Source organism: Tenrec ecaudatus, chromosome 4, assembly GCF_050624435.1.
Source record: "Tenrec ecaudatus isolate mTenEca1 chromosome 4, mTenEca1.hap1, whole genome shotgun sequence".
Lineage (NCBI taxonomy): Eukaryota > Metazoa > Chordata > Mammalia > Afrosoricida > Tenrecidae > Tenrec > Tenrec ecaudatus.
Window position 1 is genome coordinate 140096737 of NC_134533.1, and position 25616 is coordinate 140122352.

The window sequence follows — 25616 nt, forward strand, 5'->3', positions numbered from 1 at the left end:
ATGGGGCACTGCTATTGCTTAAATTGACAAGGTTTTTCCTTTGGATCTGGGGTCACACTGATGACCTTTCTGGGCCCTTCCCTGCCAGTTACAGATCGTGAGCCAGGATGCACGGATCTGCTACTGCTGCTGCTGCCGGACTGTTGCCTTGCTGGGTCAAGCTTTTTGGTTGGCTGTCTGGACTCCTCCCTCAGAGCTCTGGTCAACGTTTACTCCCATGTTCTCCTAGTTGGTCTCTGTGAGCTGCAGCAACTTTCAAGAATATTGGGCAAAATGAGGCCAACTAGGATGGAACATGAGCCCCAGATCCAAACCAAACTGACTGCCATCGTGTCCATGCCAACTCACAGTGGCCCTGCAGGTCAGAGTGGAACTTCCCTGTGGGTTTCTGCGACTGCACCTGTTTACAGGAGTAGTAAGCTCCATCTTTCGCCCTTGGGGAAGCTGGCATTTCGAATGGCTGACTTTCTGGTTAGCAGTGGAGACAAAATGGACTTACATGTCAGACAGCCCAGCACGCACACTAATTCTCCCCCTCTGTTGTCAGCACCCCACTAATCCACAATCTTCTCATCTATAAAATGAAGGTGAGTTGATAAGATGACTAAATTAGATAAAATGTGCAAAGTGCCCATACTGTCCCTAAACACTGTAGGTGATCAATATGGACTACATTTACTATGATGAGATCTTCTAATCAGAGAGCACAATCCACAACCTTGACTACCCCTGACCGAGCGTTCCAGCCCTGAAAGCAAGATGGCTCCAGACAAAGCCTCTGCAGAGCTTTGGCTCAAATCATTGCTTTGATGCCCTTGGACTCTCACATCCTGACTGACTGTCTCGCGTGAACTGCAAAGCAAGTGCGCTGGCCGGCACAACTGTCTGGACCAATCTAGCTCCATCTAGGTTCAGATTTTTAGCTGAAGTTATTTGAACAGGAAATGGCTTTAGGGGCAGGGCAGTCTCTCTGGGCCCTGTTTGTTAGAATAACAGCTTACAGCCCCCAGGTTGCCAGAACAAAATGCAACAAAGTGGGTGGGTTTATAGGATAGAAATTTGTTTTCTCATTGATCTGGAAGCTGGAATTTTAAATGCAGGGGTTGACATGGTCATGGTCTCTATTAGCTCTAGAGAAATGTCCTTCTCTCTTTTAGCTTTTGATGACCCCACGTACTCTTGGTGCTCCATGACTTGTCAACAGACCCTCCTGTTGGCATCTTCCCTCTATGGGTCATTCTGCTTCCAGATCTATTCTCCTAGGTCATGGTGGTATTAGGACGAGGACCCACTCTAACCCAGTATTATTTAGTATTAATATCTTCAAAGACGTATGCTATTGACCCAAACAAAGTCATTCAAAGGTACAGGGGTTAGTTAGATAGACAGCTATATAGATGACAGTTCAATTCAGCATAGAGAGATAGGACAGGTCTGGCACCCAGCTGGCTGTTTTCTCAGGCTCTGTGTGGATACAGGGTTGGGAGGGCCATGCTTCAGAGAACGGGGAGGGAGATGTGGCTAAAGAAACAGAATCGGAGACTGCGTAGGCATGCCCCTCTTCAATGGTGTATGTGGATTCTTTATGTGGATTCTGAGTTCAAAAAAATTAATTTCCTCAAATGTCAGTGATAAGTAATCTTCTAAAGATCATCTAGCTCACTTCTCTCTTTTGAAGATTGCTAAATGAAGGCTCATGAAGGGAAAGTGATTTATCCAGAGTGAGGCAGCCAGTGGATGAACTAAGATTGAAACCTGGCCTCCATCTGGGTATCTTTTGTGTGGCAGTTATACAATCTCCTGTCAACCTGGGAAGGGGGTGAGTCTAGTCTGTCAATCTGGTCATGGCCAATGAGGCCTCTGTGTGAACATGGCCTTCTCCTGAGGATTATGGAAACTCTGTTCTTCCTCCCTGGAGGCCAGACAAACACTCTCTGCTTCATCTTCCTGCTGACAAGCTGATGGAGCCAGAGTCCTGGAGCTGGAGAAGCCACATGGAGACCCACACCAGTGCTGAGACACTTCCACTGCCACTGGATCCATGACTTTCCACCCACTGGCCTGTGATCTTCCTGCACTGAGTCATTGCATGTGTTGCATGAGTCTGAAGATTAATTTACAGACTGGTATCAGACATATGGGCTAATATGAGACTTATGGACTTGATCTTGACTGGGCTGGGATGTTTTCTTAATATACAAATATTCTTTTATATAAAGCTCTTTCTTATATGCATGAGTATCGCTGGATTTGTCTCTCTAGTCAACCCAGACTAACACATTTTTGGATTAGTAAAGGTTTATAAAAAATAATCTTTCACCCATTATGTTCTTATTGTTGTATATCATTGGGTCCATTTTATTTATATAGAAAATGTGTAGAAGATTTCAACACTTCAACAAGAAAAGGACAAACAATCCAGTTTAAAAACGGGCCAAAGACATGAACAGACACTTCACCAAAGGACATATACAGGCAACCAACAAACACATGAAAAAATGTTAATGACCATTAGCCATTAGAGATATGCAAATCAAAACAACAATGAGATATCACCTCACCCCAGAAGGGTTAAGGGAAAAAACTGACTGGAGTGTGGTGAGACTGAATCTCTCATACACTGCTGAGGGGCTGTAAAATGATTCAGTCCCTGTGGGTGGCAATGCGGCATACTCTCCAAAAGTTGGGATTGGAAATACTTTATGATCACTACTTGGTATGGGAATAAGAGACTAAACACAAATAGTTATTCACTCCAGCAGCATTCACAATAACAAAAAGGCACAAACAATGTAAATATCTATCAATGGAACATTGGCTGAACTTTGGTAGATGTATACAATATGATACTGTGCCAGGTAACACAATAATGGGGCATCGGAAACACCTGACACTCGGAGGACACTTTGCTGAAACTAGTCAACCACAAAAGGACACACACCTTGAATGAAGGAGAAGGCAATATACATTAAGAAGGAGATTGGCAAGCAACTATGGGCACGGAAGGTACCGGGAGGTTTGTGGGCATTACAGGCACCAGTTCGAAGTACTGCGATATAACCAGCCCTGCCATTGGGGCAATGGGTACTCGGGTAGACACTCCAGCTGATGGCTCCGATGTGGGAGGGCGAGTGTGAATATGCCCACGGATACATATTTAGGTCCCACAGCAAATATTTGTACAAGTGTAGTGAGCTTTGCTGCAAACATGTACACGAATGAGGTGGAACATGAAAAAAACAAAAGAAAAGAAAAACATAGACAAGCAGACAAACGGCTGAGTCTAGACATAGTGATGTTTTTAAAAGTTAAGCATATGTAACATGAGTTTGTAAGATATGAAGAGAAGTCAAAAAGTATTGTCACTAGGGTCCCAGTTCACATATGGGTGGGCTTATGACAAACGAACCTTATTGAAGCATGTTTCGGTGACTAGCGGATGACTGCAGACAAGTTCTCTCAGCAATCTGTTTGTCTGGGTCTGCTTAGGGCACCTCCATAATAAGAGTCAAAACAGTAGCTGTTAAAGAAAAAAGTTGCCTCCAATGGGATTGACTGGGCCAGCAGTCAAGTTGGAAGGTTATGGTGATTGTTTGGGGATTTCAAAGAGGTAATTTTGACAGATTTTCTTGAAGGACATAGGAGGATTATTTGGGTGGAGCTGTCCTAGAATTTCATGGGGAAAACCTACCTGATCTAACCACACGCACAACTCACTGCCAGCAAATCGATGCCAACTCATCACTGCCATATAGGACAGGATAGCATCCACCCTAGAGTCCTGGCATTATCCCTTCAGACTCCTTTCTGTTTCACACACTCAACCTACATTTAGAGGAAACACACTTTGAGTCCCTGGGATATCAAAACAGAGATTTGGAAAAGGAGGTAAATCGAAGATCACAGGATTCTTCTAGGGAAGCAGTGAAGAGATGGAAATGACACCTTCAAGCATGCGTAGGCCTGGATTAAGAGTGTGTTAGACAGGGTTCTTTAGAGAAACAAAGCCAGGACACTTATGATTATATATATTTATATAGCAAGAAGGACTATGACAGCTAATTAGTCCACATAGCAGTACAGAGCGCACAGTTCAACTCACTTTCATGAAATAGTTAATATACTGAAGGTCCTTCAACTCACGAGGGTGTTGCTCCAAGGTCAAGGAACAGACAGCAGAGTCTGACCTCAGGCAAGATAAGCAGGGTGGGGGGGCAGGAGCAGCAGCAGGAAAATGAGAAATTGAGGCATAGCAGAGGCTAAGAGTGCCAGAGTTTAGCAAAGCAGGTCTCAATGTAACCTCAAGTTCTAGGGCTCCACGGGTTGGCTCTGCCCACAGTAGCACTGCACACAGTTGCAGCAAAGGTCTAGCTCAGGTAGCAGAGCGCTGATCCGATCACCAGAGAGAAAGAGGGAAGGGCACCTTGAAAAGCCATTTATCTTGTCACCCTCCAATCAAGCTGCGACCCAATTAAACTCTGCCCACATGCACCTATGGTAGTCTAGTTGGCACAATAAACCTATCACAGTCTATCCCTTGCCAACTTGGCACCTGTACACAATTCTTTAACCATATATAATTTCCAGAAATTAATGAAATCACACTTACATCTAACATCATATATCTATCATACATTCTGCTATAGTTGAATGGTAAATGTTTCTATGATTTTGTAGCAATACTGTTTTATTTGCTCTTGTTTGTATAGCTATTACTATATTTTATCATTTACTGCTATGAACTACACACACATCTATTGCAAAAAGTTAAAACTAAATAATGATCACATATAAACCAAAGATGACTCATAATCCAGAGAAATATAAACAAATAAAGGATGCAGTCTTAAATCATAACTGCATAAAGTTAACTATTATACCTACTGTATTATATGACAGCACTGCATAATACACACTGTATTATATGTCAGCACTGTATAATACACACTGTATTATATGTCAGCACTGTAAAATACACACTATGTTATATGTAAGCACTGTATAATACACACTGTGTTATATGTAAGCACTGTATAATACACACTGTACTATATGTAAGTACTGTATAATACACACTGTATTATATGACAGCACTGCATAATACACACTGTATTATACGTATGCACTGGGTAGCCACGTCCTTTCTGTTGCTATTGGTGTATTTGCTTAACACTCTTTGGGAGGCTCACCACCTCCTCATGAGCATGTAATCTCTCCAGTAAATTGCACATCATAGTAGAAAGCTCTTTCTCATGGTTCACTTGTGTTTTCCATTGTATTTAGTACAAGACTGCAAACCTTGAGTAAACCCCGCCCCCAAACTTGACGTGCTACTAGTGATACTGGAAGTGCTCCCGAGAAGCAGAGGAAAGTCATGCTGTGACAAGAAAAATTTGAATTGCTTGATCGAGTCACACTGATCCAACTCTGCAGATGCAGTTACCAGCCATTTCAAACTAATGGAATCCAATGTAAGGAAAATGGTGAAGGAAAGAAAGGTAATTCATGAAGCTGCCACTGCAGCTATGTCACTGGGGCTTGAACTTTTGCAAAATACCTTATCATCTCGTATTTAAATGTATTTTTAATATGGGTGCAGTATAAAACACATAAAGCATAGAGAATATGTGTGAATCCACTGTTTATGTGACCGGTAAGGCTTCTGGTCAACAGCAAGCTATTAGGAGTTAAGCATTGAAAAAGTAAAAGTTATCCCAGATTTCCCACTCTGGTGGCTCAGTTTTCAGGCAAATGAGAGATATGTCTATAAGAGAAACATTAATATTAATGAGGTATGTACATTTCACATTAGTAAATGGCTTGATCTCAAAAGGGGAGCATTTACCTGAGGACAAAGTTTAGAAGAGAAAGGAGAAAGAATGGAAACAGGAAACACAAAGAGGAAGTGAAATATGTGGTGTTACACTGGGGATTACAATCAATGATGTGAGAAAAATGCATGTGAATTGTTGAATGGAAAACTGATCTGCTTTGTATATCTCTAAAGTAAAAAAAAACAAATATAACTTTTGGTAGGAGAAAAAAAGTTTTTGCAGTATGTTCATAAGAGCCAAAATGCTATAAAGAAGACAAGCAACCATCAATGGATGAGCGATTAAGCAAATGTAAAGCATCTAAGAAAAAAGAAAGTCGCATGGGATTTTTTTATAGTGTGTGTGTGTAAGAGCAGAGGGTGGGTGGGGGGTGGGGCTGAGAGGTGGGTTGGCATGCCCAGCCTCAGTGTTGTCCAAGGGCCAACTATACGAGGGGGTAAAAAAAAAAAAGGACTTTTTTCCAAAGCTATGTATTTAATTTTTTTTAACAAAACAACTTTATTGCCTACAAAGTACTCTCCATTACACTTAATACATTTGTTAAATCTGAGATTCTATTCTTGGAAACATTTTTCAAACTCATCTGTTTGGATGGCTGACAGCACCTCCCTCGTTTTTTTCTTCACCTCTTCTACGTCATCAAATCGCTGCCCTTTCTAGACTTTCTTCATTCGCAGAAACAAAAAGAAGTCACTCAGAGCGAGTTCCAGTTAGTAAGGTGTGTGGCGCAAGAGAGACATGCTGGTTTTTGCCTAAAACTGACGCACTCAGATGGCTACATGGGCAGGTGCATCATCATGGAGGCAAAACCAGTCCCCCGTCTACCACCAATCAGGCCTTTTTTCTCACACACTGTTACACAATCTTTTCAGAACCTCTAAATAGAAAGCTTGATAAACAGTTTGACTTGGTGGAACGAACTCCAAATATACTATCCCACTCACAGCATATCCGATTTGGGGGCTGGGAATACTCCCTTGTACATTTCTTTTCTTATGAGCCAACCAGGTGCCAGTACTGCGATGTCTGCTCCAGAAGACGAATGCACCTGCCTTCCCCACTCAAGTGACAACTGCTGAGGAGCGGAACGAGCCAACCAACCGTAAGCACCATTAGGAGGGAAGAGCTGCAGTGACATAAGTGAGGCGCACCATCTAGCCTTTCTTTACAGACCCAGGTGTTCTGTGCTAGCGTGCTTGTGTTTTAAATGAGGCAAATTTGTCCTAATATGCCATTTACCAAAAAGAGAGGTTTTTTCCTAATATGCCATTTTGATGTACGTTTTTCATAAAGATTAGGATAAAGCGGGTTTAACACAGAGTCCTGGTCACCACAAGGATGCAGTTTTCTGAAAGCGAGCCTCCCACTTAGCCTCACAAGTAACTTCCTGACGTGCACAACTGCCAGGAGGGTCCCTCTGGTCTCAGATCCACAGGTGCCTGACTTCCACCTGGCTCAGAGGCAGGCAGAGACCAGGCGCTGGAGCAGTTGTTTGGACCCACAGCGTGAGGGGATTCCCAGGCAGCAACTTCCATTGTCAAGACCAGCCACTACTGACTCAGAGGACCCTCTGATCACAGAGGCAGGAAGTACGCTCAATTAGCATTTCCCGCAGACTCCTACTTCATGACTCTCTTAGGGGAAAATAATAATACATCACCTTAATCATAATTAAAAATGATACTCAGCTTCCATCTGATATGCATCTAAATCTATTTTAGTGTTATTAGTGTAGAAACAGATTTTCCATCAGTGTCGTCCTGGGCCCATAAATAAGCCAGAGTAAAAGGAAAATAAATTTTAAGTTGGAAGTATCAACGTAAATGTATTTTTACAAGTTGTCTTATTTACAGTCACAGATTCACAGTTTATTGCAAGCTTTTTCAAAAATGCTACATATCTGTACTGCATAACAAGAAGACGACTTCAAGCAGCAAAAGAATCAATGAAACACGTGTCTGGTGAGCGGCCGGCAGCTGTGCTCCTTTAAGCAGGGTCAAGGCAGTCTCCCTGGGGTTTTAGGAGAGCATCAATTGGGTGGGAGTTCTCTAAGGGCGAAGGAGGCTGGTGGCACAGCAGTGAAAGCGCAGCTGCTAAGCAGAAGGTCAGCAGCGCTAACCACGGGGTCCATGGGAAAGATGCGGTGGTCTGCCTCTCTGAAGAGTCTGTGGGGCCGCTCTACCTGCCCTCTGAGTCTCCATGACAATGAATCCCTGTGATGTGCACACTGGTGCACAGAGCCACTCAGCATCGCTGCACGGGGGTGCCTGAGGGCTTCCTGCAGGACCCACAGACTTGCACTGCCTCAAGAGAAGAAAGGGAGCACTACTTTCCATCAGCTTCCTCACTGCAATTTGTCAGCCGTTGCATTTTACAGTTTGGAAGTGAATAGTTTCTGAGATGTGACACCTGCAAGCTCTTGATCATGTGCCCTCTGCCTGGATTACATTTTCTTTCTTACTCTGCCGAGCTCCGCCCTGCTGCCCGCCCCAAACCAGTTTAGCTAGTATCTGGGTAAAGGATTAAACATCATTTTTTTTTGCAACTCTGAGCCTGGGGGTCTTGTCCTTTGTCTTACAGATGCATCCTGGGAAACTGCTTTATTTGCCTGCCTGTTACCCCCTTAAGCCTCTCGGAGGAAGCTCTGGGCATTTCTGGATTCACCACACCCAGCCTAGCACAGTGCCTGAAGTGGAAGCAATGGCCCACAAATGCTCACTGATTAAGTTGGATTTGCTTCTCTGTGTTATATGTCTCTACTGAGCTTTCTCACAGGCGTACTTTGATCAAGTTATTTATTCGACATTCCATGTGTACCCACTGTGCCCATGGCCTTAAAGCACCAAAGTCAAGGATAGAAGGCTATGTAACACCTGTGGCACAGCCATGTCAATGTGGACAAAGGCCACGTGTACTAAACACACGTGTACTAAACACACGACTAGGCAAGTGCTTCTCCAGTGTGTCTCCTGTGTTGCAAGACGTAGTGTTCCTCTTGAGAGACCCTGCTCCCACTTATCCCAGAGAGGAGCAGGTCCTACAGTGTTGCTCTTCCAACACAAACGGGACTCCCTGTGTTGGGCGCCCGTGTAGCTCCCAGGCCTACCTCGCCTGCAGGGCCTCTTCTCACACAGGATCCTGGTTTCTCTGATCACTCTTAGACCTGCTTTGTTAAGCAGCTCCTATGTGCCAGCAAAGTCTGGTTCAGCAATAGGGAACCCCCGGGATGAGCAGTGGTTCACACCCACCACTTAGTTTCTCCTCAGGGGCAAAATGTGGCTGCCTTCACTGACTTGTGGAATATGGACTCATAACAATAACACACTGCCCAGGCCCTCGACGCATATAAAGTGGCTAGATTAATTAATGCGTATGCTTGCTAAAGACATCTTCAGCCCTGACAGCCAAGATTGCATCTGTCTTACCACCAACATCTCCCCAGAGTCCAGCACGGTTCCTGGGACAACATCACAGCTGGGTAAACCCACGGAAAAGTTCGATATTACGCTGTAAGGATAGTGGCTATGCATCACAATCGACCGATGCCAATGGTTTCTTAACTGCCAGCCACTGAGCTTAGGAATGTGGGCTGCGGAATAAAGCATACACTGACTGGATCAAGCAGAAAGCCTGCCTCGAAGGCACTGTGTGTGTGTGTGCATGAGATATGGCCACGACATCATTGCTCTGTCCCCACAGACATACCTAATACGAGTTAGAAGTGGCGGGAAAGGAAGAAGAAAAGGCCTACGGACTTGCTGTGCAAACCAAGAGCACTGCCCTTGAGCCGCTTTCCACTCAGTGACCCAATATGGACGTCCCTTCTTGATTCCCGTCAGGGATGTCCCCAAAGCCACACCTCAGCTGGGAGCCCTGAGACCCACCCATTCATTCCCCAGCCACGCCCTGCCTTATCAGTGGGGCCGGCACCTCTCTGAGCGTTGAGGGCAGTAGCACCATCCCTGGCTTGCTGGTGACTTCCATGTGGGCCACTTATTCTGCTCCCTGCGAATTGCTCCTCCCTTCAGCACCCAACCCAGGCGCCTTTTCCTTCTGCCACTTCTAACGAGCCTCTCTAGCTCCCTACAGATGCCCCACGGAGTGGCCAGCAGAGCATGGACATCTGTGGAAGCCTTGGCTGTAACATAGGGGGCCTCTCAGTAGGACTGGTTGTGGCCCCCATTCTGATAGCCACTGTGGGTCTCAGCTTCCTCCCCTGTGAAATGTGAGGAGACAACCCAAGTTTGCCTTTCAGTCACCTGCTGCTTCCTTGTCATACTGCAAAATCCCGACTCGGGGCATCTACGATTCTGCATTTCTAGCCAGCCCCCAGGTGATGCTGGTTCTACTGCCTGCCCCCCACCCACCCGTGACCAGCCAGAATGTAAACTCCCCTCCCTAGTGCTCGAACTTATCAAGGCCAAGACCAGAGGACCTGCGCGGCCCTGGGCATGTAGATCAGCACTCCTTTCGCGGTCAAGCCAGAGGGCTCCCTTCTTTGTGTAGTGCCTAGTGGGGATCAGTGCAACACAGACCCCTTTGTAATCGGGTACACACAGGTCCTCAGCCACATAGCTAAGCACTTGGCTGCTAACTCAGCACTGGGAGGTTCAAATGTACCAGCCACTCCCTGGGGGAAGAATGTGGCAACACGTAGATGCCGCGCAGGCAGATTCCTCTCCACCACAGATTTCGTTTGGGTTTTTCATTTAGTGATGTTATTTAAGCACTTGGCTGCTAACTCAAAGGCCAGCGATTCAAGCCCAGCAGAGGTTCTGTGGGATAAACAATTCTATGATCTGCTTTCATGAAAGTAGACATCCTTGGTACCACTAAGAGGCAGTTTTACTATGTCCTGTAGCAGTTTTTAGGAGCCCTGGTGGCATAGTGGTTACATATTGGGATGCTAACTACAGGGTCAGCAGTTCAAAACCACCAGTGGTCCCTAAGGAGAAAGATGAGGCTGTCTGCTCCAGTACAGGGTCACAGTCTCGGAAGCTCACAGGGACAGTTCTATCCTGCCCTGTAGGGTCACTATGAGTCAGAATCAGCTCTGTAGTATTGGGTTGGGTTAGGTTTGGATCGGGTTGCTCTGAGTTAGCATCAACTCCATGGCATCAGGTAAGGTTTTGTCTGGCGTGGGGCTACGAGCAGGGGACCTGTTGCTGTCAACCAACAACAGCAAAGGAAGCAGTGCTGGCCGAGCCTGATGCAGACAGAGGAGAGCGAAGCACCATTTGCCCTGCCCATCGCTAAGGACTGCACGGCATGAACTTCTATAGTGCCCTCCGACCATCATGGGGTCAAGGCGGGTAGGTGATGAGGCCAAACCTTGCCACCAGGGTGTGGTTTGGAAAACGGGAGTTACACAATTACCAACATATGCTTTCAAAGGAAGAGAGCAGGGCAGTGGTGATCATGGCTGGAGGGTTTGGTAGGACACTGGGATTGATGGCAAGTCAGGCAGGAGGGGCAAAGTACAGCAAAGAGATTGAGCCGTGTGTGTGTGTGTGTGTGTGTGTATGGGGGTGTGAGTGACAGCAGGGGTCCTTCATCCTTGCATGGTGCTCGGTGGGGGTGGGGGCAGGGGGGCAGATCATTCAGTGCTGCCAGTGGGGAGACTCAGGTGGGAAATGAGCACCTTCCCTCCAGAGGCTGCTGGGAATTAAGGACTCGGCCGGCCCCATCACCTCTGTGAGGGCCACACGGCTGCCTGGCTGTCCTCTCACAATGTTCAGGGACCCGCAAGCTCTCGCTACTTGTCAGTTTCCCCGCGGGAAGGTGATGGCTGAGTATCAAAACCCTGGAGGTCCATAAACGCCCTGCAGTTCGCAGCCCAGTGGGAGGACGTTCTGTCTGCCGCCACGTCTCTGCCTCCTGCTCCAAGGGACCGGAGCACAGTGACTGTCACAGACATACAAGTTCAGCAGGGGGCATGACAAGCTTCCAAGACAATTCTTCAAGTAAAAAATACTCTCAGAAGTTGGCCTCTGGAAGATATAGGGCCACCATTTCCAACATATTTTTCATATTTTTGCTCAGTGTCATGTACAGATTCCTGAAAAGTGCTGAAGATGTCTTTATAAATGGCAACATGGTTTCTGTAAGTCTTTAAGCAAACCTTGACTCATTGTGGGAGTGAGATATGTATTCATAACACACGGCACAGGGCCTCTACACATGTATTAAATAATGTGTTTGCTTTCTGAAGACTTCTCCTCAACCCTGGCGGCCAAGATTCCATCTGTCTTACCCACTGACGTATCCCCAGGGTCCAGCACAATTCCTGGGACACAAAATGGGCTTAATCCTAACTTGCTGAATGAATGAAGGAACAAATGAATTGCTGGTCAAATCGCTTCCTCCAGAAGCGTCTTGGAAACCAGAGTTCGGGCCAGATACACAGTCACCGGCACGGACTATCACTGTCAAGATCAGAATTCAATATAGTATTCACTCGCTCCCTCAGATGGCTCTCAGAAGCTGTTCACCACAACTAGATTTGTACTCGTGGTCAGGATAGTATATTTACAGAACATTGAGTACACTCCCCTCTCCCTCATTCCTAGCAGATTAATATTATTAATCTGAATAGATTTCTCATTTTATTATGTATTTCGAAGTCTGGCTGCCATCTGCTGGACTTCTCTCTGTGCTCCAGCCCCCCCCCCACCCCCCAGAGTAGGCGACACCGGCATGGGCATCTAACAGTGTGTCTTCCCGTTTGTCTGGGAACTGCGGAGTTCACGGCTCCTCGGGGCTTTGATGCTCAGTCATTGACTTTCCATGAGAAAACCTACAAGCAGTAGCTACTGCCAACATATTGGAAATGACAGGAGATATGAAGCCTATATGCCATTGTGAGGGAGTGAAACGTCTTAAAAAGCACCCCCCCCCAAGTGTCTGTAACTCCCACCGAATGATGGGGTGGGGAGGGGATTTGTTAGTTTTCATCACCAACCCCTTGACTACCAGGATGAGGCGTTCCTTGAACCAGGAACAGAGGGAGACTCCCAAGGCCCTTGGAAGTGCCTGTTTAAGATCTCTGTGTGAAGTGGCCAAAGTCACTGAGACCAGATGTGCCAGACTTTGGCATGGAGACGCAGAGGAGCAGCTTGGAAACGATGGGCTACTTTCCTCCTCTGGCCTGAGATTTGGGAACTGTGGGGCCGAGTGACAGGCAGGTTGGTTTCCTGGCCCATGGAGGCCAAGACCAAGGGACCATGTAGCTGAGAGACTGAGAACCAGAGAGAGACTTGGCTACCCCATGGCTGAGAACTAGAGAGAGACTTGGCTGCCAGGGGAGGAGAATGATGGCTGCATCCTTATAGTTTGCTGATCTTGGCTTGTGATAACCTATAAACTTCACTAATAAGTTCCCTTAACTGGGATTCCATTGTCTATTGTGGCTTTCAATGAATTATCAAATCCAACAGAGATGTGGAGTGGCGTGGAGGAGTGGTTGGTGTCAGAATAGGTCAAGGGTGCAGCATGAAGGGAGGCTTGTCTGAGTCCTGTCTCATGGAAATCAGGAAGCCAAAGCAGGTCAGGTATGTCTGCTGCATGCCATTTACCATAACCATTTTGAACACAGGTAGTAGGGCTGAGCAGGCACAATATGACACAATGAATATAAACTTCAGTATGAGGTGGTACTCTCAATTTCCCTTTATTTCCATTTTATTTGGAATTTCCCTATTTTGCTAAAAATTTTATGAAATGGAGCAAATTGCAACATAGCTTACAAACCATAATTTCTATAGTTGATATCACGAGTTATAATTTTTCATGTTCTAGTGCATTTTCAACAGTTATAATCCCTTAACTCCTGGAATGATGATCCATTATACCCTGGTGGTTCCCAAACTCCAAATTGACTGCTAGCGAGTTGATTCTGATTCATAACAATCCAGAAGGATGGGATAGAAATGCTCTGGTGAGCTCCCGGAAGTGCACCTTTTCAAGGGGCTAGAAAACCCCTTCGAGCCGCTGGTGATTTTGAACTGCGGATCTCGCAGTTAGCAGACTCATACATAACCACTCTGACACCTGGACTCCTACACCCTGAGGGTAAGGAAGCATTTATCATTTCCCCTAGTCTGACCCTCCAAGATGAGGGTCATCCCCTTGCCCGGGGAGAAGAATAGCTCTCTGGTACGTATGAGGAGGACAGAGTCAGGGCCTGGGACCACTTGCTGTCACGTTGCTTCTGAGCGATGTCAGTCATGTGTGTCAGCGTGCCACCGCCCTGAGTGGCTTTTCATGACTGTGGCTCTTGGGAAGCAGATGGCCAGGCTTTCTTGTGAGGTGACAGAATCTGGGTGGGATCAAGCAATTGTTTTCATTAGCAGTCAAGTGCTTAACAATGTGCACTACCAAGGTCTCCAGGGATCTAGTAATGAAAACCTGGCTTTAGTGTTCACTGCTTCAGTCCCTCAGCTTGGCTTTCTCGAGCCCCACTCCCCAACTGTCATCCTACTTGGGTGGGAGGCAAGGCCTGCCTCCTGGAACTGTGTCAGGACACTGGCGGCATAAATGAAATTCATATTTGTGCCATTCTACATATGTGCAAATGTTATCTCCATGTTGTCAACACACCTGCCGAGTTGGCATGGTTGCACTGTAATTTTCAGACAAAGAAACAATGGATAGGTAATGTGCCCCAGATCTTACAAGGGGCAAATATCAGTGCAAGCTCATTGCTCTCAAGTTCTTCAAACTCACAATGACCCTACAGGACAGGACAGAATGGAACTGCTTCTTGGAGTTCCCAAGACTGTAAAGCTTCATGGGAGAAAACAGCTTCATGGGCTGGAGTTTAAATCTTACTTCTGTTTCCAGACCTCATTTTCTTTACTCGATGCCTCTCTTCTTCACACCTATGCTCCTTGTTTGCTGTATAGTGCTGCCCAAATGCTATCAAGAATATAGTTACGGTAGAGATCCTCGATCAGGGCTGTGGCTGTGGCTGAGGCTTGGAGAAAGGCCAAGGACAGACGCAGATGCATGGACAATGTAGACATAAAAACATTTGAGAAAGAGTCATTAGCACTTTGGAAACTCCCACAGATAACGCTTTTAAATAAAATGTATTGTTAAATAAATGTTGCCCTCAGTACTGTTCTCAGGAGCTCAGAAGAGCGAACTGATTGAGGAAACACGGCTTGTGTAACTCTGAGCCACAGCGACAACACCCAGCCTGGATCGGGGGATCACCTGGGAAGACCTCAACCATGTAATTTACATCTATATTGGACTCTCTTTTTACATATGTGTCAAGATGCTGGCCTTTCGTTTGCTTTTAAACAATTTTTGGTTTAATAGTTAATTATCAAATAAAAATACTACCTAATAAGAGAGCAGGTGCCACAGGTCACCTAGCAACGGTTTCCCTGTCTTCGTGGTAAATGAAACAACTTGATGACATGTTAGACTCAAGGAACAAAGCTTGCCTGTGCACTCTGTGTGCATGGATGTGCGCGTGCGTGCTCTATGGTCACAAAGCAAAACAGAAGTGCACGTCTGGTCAGACGCTAGATTGTGTAGTCACCTCGCTTTGTCGTTCATGCCACCGACCACCCAGCCCACCCTCACAGCCGTATCTGGAGAGACAGGAAAAGCAAACGCCGCTCCCGAGGCCTTCCTGCAGCCTAATGTGGCCGAAGATTGCTGGAAGATCTGATGAGACGCAGCGTGCATGTGAGAAATGTACAGACACATTTTCGCCGTGTGTCATTTTGACCACCCACCCCCGAGCAAATGTCTTCAATTCAGCTGGCCAATCTACTGCCCCTCTAGACCCTCATCTATTGTGATTTAAACCATGAACACTGGACTGAAACTCTGGAATTTTGATCTCCTCCTGCCTTGGCCACCCCAGGACTTCAATGCAGCACAAACGTCTTTGTAGCTGAACCCACTGCTCCAAGGCATTCTTCAAAGAGTCCTTGTAAAGATGGCGTTTTTTAATCACCCTTAAATCAAATTAAAATGGTTTGGACATCATGTTCTGAGACCGCACAGCACTTAATAGGCGACACACCTCGCACATTAGTCAGCTAACACTAAAAAGATGTCAAAACGAACACACGGCAATAGATGCTTTAAAATCGGGGCCAGATTTGTTTCATTTTTTTTCTCTCCATTTAGTCTCTTGGAGCATGAAGGCAAAGTCCCACTTCTGAAATTGAAGGGAAATCTCTGATAACCAATGATAACATGGCATTCAAGAAAGAAAGAAAGAAAAAGAGGACGTTCGGGATTTATTATTTCTTTTTCCTAGTAGAAGTAAAATATATCAAGAGTTGCTGCTTCTGGACAGTATAGATTTTCCCCCACGCTTTGAGCAGGAAATGTACTTAAAATAGAACATAGAGAACTTTACCTAGCTGAAAACCATGCATAATTCAACACACAGAGTGAAGCATAATCTCTTTACACTGTTTGGGTAAATGGTTTGTGCTCTGAAAACAGGAATTTTCCACATAGCAGTGAAAAGTCAGATTATATTTCTATTCAATACAAGTATCTGTCACAACTGGAGGCTCTGGCAATCTATCCTGTGGCCCCAAGGGTCCAGGAGAAATGTCTTCTGTCGTCAGATCCAAGGCAGGATGCAAATACAGCACAGGCATAAACTCGCAGAAAAGTACCCATGGATAGTCCTGAGCACATGTATGAGGGAAATGGGCCTGTATTTTGAATGCTGGGTGAATTTATGTGGAAACACACATTGAATTTCTTTCTCTGAGCTGAAAAGTACAAAATTCTCTTGTATAAAGATTCTGGCATGATCTATTGAAGTGATTTGGAGACAAGAGAGTCTAGAGTTTAGAACTCAAACTCTTGACTCCTCCGATTGTTAACCACACAACGTTGGACAAGTTATGCAGTCTCTCCGGTGCATCTGCTGTAAAACAGAGCGGAAGCAATATCCAATAGGGCTTTCCCATTCTATGATAATGCACTAATAGGAAGTAAATACACACACACACACACATATACTGCCTTAACAAACAAAACACTGGGATATGTGTGTGTGTGTGTGTGTGTGTGTGTGTGTGTGTGTGTGTGTGTGTGTGTAGAGAAAGACAGGGCTTTCTTCTCCTATAAAGAGTAGAAAGAGTAAAAATTCCTATAAACTGTAGAAAAAAACATTCTACTCCAATAAACTCATGTGAGCAACTTTACCCTGTCCTATAAGGTCGTTGTGAGATGGCATCTACTCAATGGCAGTTAGGCTTAAATTTATATTTATCATCAAAAACATTGTCAGATCTGTCAGAAACGCGAAGCAGGAGCATTAGCCCTTCAGAGAGAGAAACAAATGCGGCCGGCCTTATGCCCAGCTCACTGGCTGGCAGGAGTTTCTGGCCGCAGCACAGGAAGATGGAGTCCTGAAAGCGAGCCCAGCAGGGCCCCTGCAGCAGGGAGTGCAGGTAGGCGCAGGCGGAGAGGTGCAGAGCACTGGCAGCGAGGGAAAGAGGAGGCACAGCCATCTGCAGAGGGTCTCTGCAGTTTGGGGATCAGAGAACACCACGGTGGAAGGCACCACGTCTGGAGAAAGAACTGCTGAAAATTAGCAGGGAGCGCAGTTTGTGGCGCTTGCGTCCGCACGGCTAGAAATCATTGACTGTGCACCGCCCGCCGTGAGACAAAACCGTGTGCACATGGCGCATGCGCATGGCGTGCACTGTCATAACGAACGGCTGATCTGGTGTCTCTTGATAAGGCTGGAAAAGAAGCCTGGTAAAATTCAAACTGAGTCCAAGTAATGTCACTGGCATTCCAGAACACAGCACCAGAGTATTTGAAGAAATAATATATTTTTAATTGAACAAATCCACAATGGAACATTTCAAATGTCCAGGATAGAAGAAACCATCTTGCAAAGAAGCAAGAAAATATCACTTACTGAGCAGGGTAGACGGCAGCAGTCAAAAGATGTGGATGTGGAAGTAAGAGAGATAATAAAGTTAAATAGACAAGGACATTAAAGCAATGATTACAAATAGCCCTTCTATGAAAAAGAGAAATGCACATGCCCACACACATACACACAACTCTCTGGGTGAGATTCACAACCTTTTAGACGCTGCAGGAAAGAGAGTGGTGAATTTCAAGGCAGGAACAGAAACTTGACAAAATGAAATGCAAAAAGGAAACAAGGATTTAAAAATATAATAAATAGGCCTATGAGACAACCACAGGCACATAGCGTATCTGTCACTGGAGTTCAGCGAAGCCAGGCCGGTGCCATAGGACACTAGGATACTAGGCATGCTCCAGAAGACCCCAGAGGGGAGACCCCATAGGGATGCACTGGAGACCCCCGGGGTGCACTGGACTCTACCTCAGGCACACTTTTAACCTGAGGACGTCAGTCCGAAAATACATGGTGTCCGAGGAAGCAGAGAAGCTGGACCAAGAGCGGTGTACTCTTGGTTGGTGGACAAAGTCTTGCTCCATCCGTGCTCTGCATGTCATATTAATCCTGTGACGGTCAGTGTTATAGCCCGCTGATGCTCCTTTATATTAGGGTGTATCTCAGAGGTACACAGCCATCGGGGTCGCCCTTGTGAAGCTGTGTGACTTGTTTCTCTTTGTAGGTAAATGAAACCCGGGGATGCTGAGCCTCCAGGGAAAGCAAGCAACACGAGTTTTCAGGGAGGGGTGAGGTCAGAGGGGGGTGACGTCAAAAGCCCAGGAAGGAAGAGGATGCTTGGAGACTGATTGTGGAAGTGATTGTACAATTATATTCGACATGATTGAACTCTGGAATGATATGACACATGTATTAATTCTTGTGACAGCAATTTTAAAAAGCCAGACAAACAAAAAACATAGGTCCAGTTGTTAGTTTCTTTCAAATCAATTCCAACCCCTACAGCTCTGGACGGTACCAACTAGAACAGCTCCCTAGAGTTTTCTTAGCTGCAACCAGAATGAGAGACAGCAGACCCTTTCTTCCATGGTATCCCTGGGAGGGCTCAAATCATCAGTCCTTAGTTAACGTTCAGGTGCACACCATGTGTACTACCGAGAGACCGACCACAGTCAGAGCTACTGATTGAACCAAACAGCGACCACTGCAACAAGATCATTGGAAAGCCATTTGCTCAAGGGGTCTCAGAACGTTTGGTAGGGGGGCGGGCATTGAGAATGCACAGACGTTCAATGTGAAATTCGACACGATTGATAGCCGAGGGTCAGAATGGGGATTCGGCTTTGTGCACGGACACGTGCTGGGCTATGGGCAGAGGTCGATCCTGAACACCAGAACCTCACGTGTCCCTCAAGAGCATGCAGCACCACCGGAAGTCATCATCAGCCAGCGCCCAGCATGGGGTTTTCTCCGGCACATGGCCACTGTTTTCTAGCTGCCCCTCTTCCTCTTTGGGACTTTCATAAAGCTATTCATCCTTTATTCCCTCCAGCAAATAACACACCCTCCCGTTCCTAAAGTGGCCTGCAAGCCTTGGAAGAAAAGACATTCGTTCACTGGCCACCAACTTGGAAAGGCCTTGGTCTACTCACTAGAAAAGTCCCCCGAACCCCTTGTCAAAGGGATTTTGCCGGGTGCTGTGCCCCAGTCTCCTCCTGTCTGCCAACTCCACTGGCAGTGCCGGTCTAGTCTGCTGGCGCAGATGCGGAAAGCGGCAGGGACCTCTCCCTGGCCAGAGAAGAATGGGAAAGCCAATGAAACCAGGTCCTCAGTCAGGCAGCAAGCCAGAAGATTAGGCAGAGCCACCCAAACCAAAAGTGGGCCCACGGAGAGAGCACTGTGGGCATGGCTTAGGCCTCCAATGACCAGCTAACAGTGTTGGCACAAGTCCGTGTTGACATTTCTCTTCAAATACACCAACCTGCTTCCACAGCCAACAGCGCTTCAGTTCTCCCTTACTCTTCTGCTTGGAGTGCTGGATTGCTGACCTGGAACATCTTCAGGGAAGAAGGCAGCTAGTGGGGGCTGCTGTGGGACTTTCAAGGCCACCCCGTCCTTCGGAGAGCACTCCCAGGGAGCAGAGCTGGAGGCTGGGGCAGCAGGCATTAAGCAGGTCATGTGGCTTTCATGTGCTACTAACAGGGAAGACTCAATGGATACAGTTTCCACCCACTTGGCTTAGGAAAAGCAGAGGGGAAGTGCAGTTAATGCTCTCGCCTGGCCATGGAGATGATGGTCTGAGTTCATCCGATGATGCCTTAGAACAGAGGCCTGGCTGTCTATGTCTAAATAATTCATCTACTGAAAATCCTACGGAATAGAGTTATAAGCCATGTCGAGCTTATAAATGAGATTCAGTGATGTTAACTGAGAATCATAAGCTACAAGTAAGTTGCGGAGATGTGATAGGTTTTGTGTCAATTTGGTTGAGTCAAAATTCTCGATAGTTTGGCAGTAGAGGTCACCTTGATATATGACCTACCGTAATGTCAACAATTTCACGCTCGGTTCTGCACTGGAAAGCACAGCAGTTGTAAGAGGGTGATAGGGGAGTGCCGCCTCCTTGCTCAGGCCGCAGGCCTGCTGCACTCAAAGGAAGCTTCCTTGGGCTTGGCTGGCTTCTGTGTCAGCAGACTCTCTGGGGATGCTGCTTTCCTTTCTTGCTGGTCTGGATCTGGCATCTGGCTCAGAGCCCCACCATATTGTCTGCTGACCCTGGGTATTATCAGTGACCTGACATATTACCTGCCAACCGTGGATCCATTAAACTCTGCAGTCACAAGCCTAACTTGCTGCCTAGTTCATTTATCTGCTTCTTGGTTCATCAGCCCTGGGAGCTACGCAAATCAGGAACACCCACGCGTCTGATTGCTGACTCTGGATTAATGCACTCAGCCCCACACCAGCCTACAGTCTTCCTGCTTCCTGGTTTGTCAACTTGGCAGCTGCAAGTCAGGAAAACATAACATCTGACCCCAGTCTAGACTGAACTGGTTCTCTCATTGTGTAAGCCATTATCTTGATATAAAATTATTGAAATGATATATATTTATATCAAGAATTCTTGATATTTTATATATCAAATATACCATATTATTATATTTGCATATGTATTATATGATGTATTAGATATATGTATGTATATATGTATATATAGATACCTATATATAAATAGGATTTTCAATAGGTAGCCAGGTCTATCCTCTGCGACCACACATGCACACATTTAACACTAAACTCAGGCAACCCACTGTGGGTTTCCAAGACTGTAACTCTTTATAGGAATAAAAAGCCCTGTCTTTCTCCCAAGGAGAAGCTGATGACTTCAAACTGTTAACCATGCAGTGAGCAACCTAACATAACCACTAAGCCAGCAGGGCCCATACATGTTTAATATATATAACTGGGTTTGATCTCTAGATTACCCAGCCCAGAAGACAAGGCTCCTAAGCAGTGAAAATATTTCTTCTGAGGTCATAAGCTGTCCAGGAAGGAGGAGAGCCCTGTGTGTATTGGCCTTAGTCATAAAAGTGGTTTCTTGCGAGAGGCAGAACTATTAGACCAGACCTAGTAGGTCTGGTGAGAAGGTGGAGGAGATGAGTAAGAGGCTGCCAGACTAGGGTAGGGCAGAGGTCAATGCTGCGTGCAAGACAAATGGGTCAAATGGGTAGGATCCCCACTTTGACTTTCCCATTGAGGTAGCTGAGAGCTATGGCGGATGTTATGTAGGAGAGGGGTGTGGAGGAACGACCTTTTAGACATCTGGTTTTGTGGGAAGCGTGGCCATGAAAGGAAATCCAAGGGTCAGAAAGATCCCCTTGCGATTTCCAGCCATGGTAGCAGCACACATGTCTCATGACCCTAACAGTTGACCTTTTAAAGAGCATTTCAAGTCACTACCTATTGTGATCACGGAGCCCTGGTGGGATAGTGGTACAAAACGGGCTGCTAGCTGCAAGGTGAGTAATTGAAAGCACCAGCCACGCTGTGGGAGAAAGAGGGGCTTTCTATTCCCATAGAGAGTCCGAGTCTCTGAAATCCACAGCGGGCAGTTCTCCCCTGGTCTAGAAGGTTGCTATGAGTTGGCATCAACTAGACAGCAGTCCGTTTGGTCTGGGCTTGCTGACACGCTGTGATCAGAGCCTGAAATACTCCTATCTGTCCTCCAGGGTAACCTGGGAAGTGGGGTGTTACTGCCTCTGGCCACCCCTTGCAGCGGAGGAAACTGAGACAGGAGGCTGAGTGGGTGACTGGGCTCAAGTCCGTACCACCGCTAAGCATGGCGCCAGCATTGAGCCGAGGCAGCCAGCGGCCAGCGTGTGGTCTGCGGGGCAGCAGCCTTTGCCTCACTGGGGAGCAGTGGTATTTGTATTGGAAGCTCTTTTCCTTAATGAATATGAAAGTGCTTGGAAAAACAGAAGGCGTTATCCAGGGGAAGGTATTAGAAATGGCTGTCAGCCGTGGAAATTGGATTTGAGACTGTGGCCCTTTCTGGGGTTATGCCTTGCATATTAGAATTTCAGCCCCGAACAGCATGTGGTCCAGATGCTCCTAAGCAAGCCTCTAAGGCAGGCACTGGCAATTTGGCGGGCGGGCAGGGCTGGAAGTAACTATCTCAGGCTTTGCAGGCCTGATGGTCTGTCCCATGGCTGCTCAGCTTTGTCACCGAGATGTCAAAGCAGTGCCAAAGACACATAAATAAACAAGGGTGACTGTGTTCAAGAAAACTTTATTTTCAAAACAGGTGGTAGGCCAAAATTGGCCCTCGGGCCATAGATTGGCACTCCAGTTCTAGAGCTTGGCAGTGGGGCTGTGGATGGAAAGTGCAGGTAAGCAAATATGTTTTCAATGGAGCAGGCATCCTAGTGGCTTCCCAGATACAGGGAATTTCAGAGAGGAGGCAAGAAAGCTTTGTATTGAGTATCTGGGAGACTAACAATTTGAAGAAGGCTTCAAGTATTTATGTCAAGAAAGATTCTCTATACCTTCATGTCAAACTCTTGTTAAATTGACATCATAGTGTAGAAAGCATGACAACGAACACCTACCTACCACCCCCCCACCCCCCGGCATCCATCTTTCTGGCAGGCTCACTATGCAGCAGGTAGGACTTAAATGCTGGATGCTGGGGAATGAAGCATACATGATCCAGTGTCCCTGTCCCCAAAGGGTTCAGAGTCCAAGAAAAGGAGGAAGGCATCCAGAATCAACATGGTGCATCCTGGGATGGCGATAATGATGGGCATTCCATGGGAGGAAAACGGGGCTGTCTGCTTCCGTAGACTCAGTCTCTGGAACCATAAGGAGCAGTTCTATTCTGCCCTATAGGATCACTGTGAGTCATAAAATCCTCGAGGAAAATGGATTATGTGGCACGCTGTGAGCTCAGTGGATGACACCAGACACAGACCAGGAGCATGGGAGCAAGAGTGGCTACCTAAAGTAGACCTCGGAAGATCTGGAGGCCACCAAGTGAAAGAGGAGGGGCAGCGTGAACAATATGAAAAGAAAGGAGGTGCTCTGGTGGCCTAATGCTTACATGTTGGGCTGCTAACCGCCAGGTCAGCAGTTCAAAACCACCAGCTGCTCCAAGGGAGAAAGATAGGGCTTTCTACTCCCATATAGAGTTACAGCCTCATAAATGAACTAGATCAGTTTACCCTGTCCCATCGAGTCGCTATGAGAAGACATCAACTTGATGGCAATGAGTTTGGTTTTGTGGGGGCTGTGGGGGAGAGAAGGAATCACGGAAGGTTAAGGATTGCCTGTGAAGAACCAGAGAGATGGACCCAAGAAGGAGCAGAGAGCAATGGTATGAGGGAGAGGCAGGTCAGACTGTCAAAATCCTTTACACACAACCGACTTGGGTTCAATTCCAATGACAATGTGGGTGTGTTGTACCCTTTTAAACCAAGCAAATAACATCTGGGTTTCCAATTTTTTTAATCTGGGAAACTCTACCGGGTTTCACTGTGGAACATAGATGGGCTGACAGGAGGGCGCTCCGACCGTCTCATGTGATGCTTCCTGAAGCTGCGATGGTAGTTTTTATTGCTTTTATTTTACAGACAAGGGAACTAGGAATCTGGAAAACAACTTGAGTGGGTAGTAAGTTTGGGAGGTGGGATTGAAATATGTGTTCTTTTCTCCACAAAGTCTATGTCCAGCTATCCCACAAGATTAATCATAAGTTTCCATAGCAAAATTAATACTTAACATTCCTTCGTATGTTCTATGCTCTAGGCGGAGTCCTGGTTGGCAGGGACAGCTAAGTAATCAACTACTAGCCAAATGGTTGGAAGTTCAAGTCTACCCAAAGATGCCTCAGACCAAAAGGCCTTGATGAACTAATTCTGAAAAGTCAGCCATTGAAAACTGACCCTATGGCTTGTGAGTCGTCTACTCTGCGACCCCATGTTATGTGCCAGACTAGAACCCTGCTTTAGAGATTGACATGCCCCTCTGCCCTTAGGTTGGCTTGGCTGCCCTCTAGATCTCACTGCTCTGGACCACAAATGCACTTGTGTCACTGTTGCCAGGATGTACTATCCCAAATATCAGAAACCAATGTCATCACCACCTCTCGCCCCTGCACACCCATCTCCCCACCCACCCCTGTCCCCGCCCACGCAGCACAGCTCTGCCCATTCACACTCACTGACTCTCTACGTGTCCTTCAAGCTGTGCACAGCCTATGAGAGAAGACGAAAAACACCCATTCCACAGGGCTATTGATTCTATAACAATCACATGTACTAAAAAAAATTCTTAGACTACCTCCCATGGTCCTTTGAATGCCACTTACAAGAAAGAGGCAACTAGCCTTCTCAGAGCTCCATCTCCCTAGAGAGTAGAGAGGAATCCTTCAGCGGTAAGCACGCTACATTTCAGAGAAGAGGAGAGGCCTTGACAGGGAGGAGACTAGAAAGCTGGCTCAAGAGGAACCCTGGAGAGATTTGTGAAGAAAGAAAAGGTGGGAAGAGTATTTTAAATCACACGAGTAAATGCCGTATGTACTAAAGTATAAGCCGAGTTTTTTCATGCACATTTTTCATGCAGTTTTCGTGGTAAATTTAGGTGCCTCGGCTGATATTCGGGTCGATTTATACTCGAGCACATATGGTAAGCATGGCTGGTATTGTTGGGCACACTGAGTGAATTCAGTCAGAGTGACCTTGTAGGACAGAGGAGAACTAACCTCTAGGGTGTCCTAGGCTCGTACCTTTTTGGGAAGAAGGTCTTAGGACTACCATTGATTAACGACTCAACCTGGCATCTCAACATGGTCCAGCGTTTTCAATTTCCAACCTCTCGGCTTCAGCAACTATTTGGCTCAATGAGTTTCAGAAGTGTTCCATGATGATCAGATAGCTCGAAGAGCTGGTTTTCCCATCAGTCTTTTAAGTGAGATCAAAATTAATGGAGATGGTTTTAGAGAACAAATGGTAACTACGGATGAGTCTTAGATTTCCCAACACATTCCAGAGAGCAAGGTCCGGTTGAAACAGTGGCTTGAGGGCAGGTTAACTGGCCAGTAGAATTTGAGACAGAGTGGTCAGCTTAGAAGTTTATGGCCCGTTTTGTTTAGTTTTATTTTCCCCAAAGCGGTATAGTCTTGGAGGACACAGGATGATCATGGGAACTTAAGAATAAAGTTTAACAACACTGAAAATTGCACTGGTGACAAAAAGGCCACGAGAGTTGGCTGGAGCTTGGTTCTTCCACTATTCTTTTGTTTTTGTGTCTCTTCTCATTCTTCACGGGGAGCAGGGGCTGTCAAATGAGAAGTTTATTGAGAAACCTTATCCCACCCACCTGACAGCCTTGCTCCTATCTCC

At 46.3% G+C, this 25616-nt stretch overlaps 1 protein-coding gene across 1 annotated transcript in view; it reads right to left on the reverse strand.

Annotated features, from left to right (window-relative positions):
• Window positions 1-25616, reverse strand: part of CLSTN2 (calsyntenin 2) — a 444486-nt gene that overhangs the window by 363590 nt on the left and 55280 nt on the right. The gene's annotated exons all lie outside the window — the stretch shown is intronic.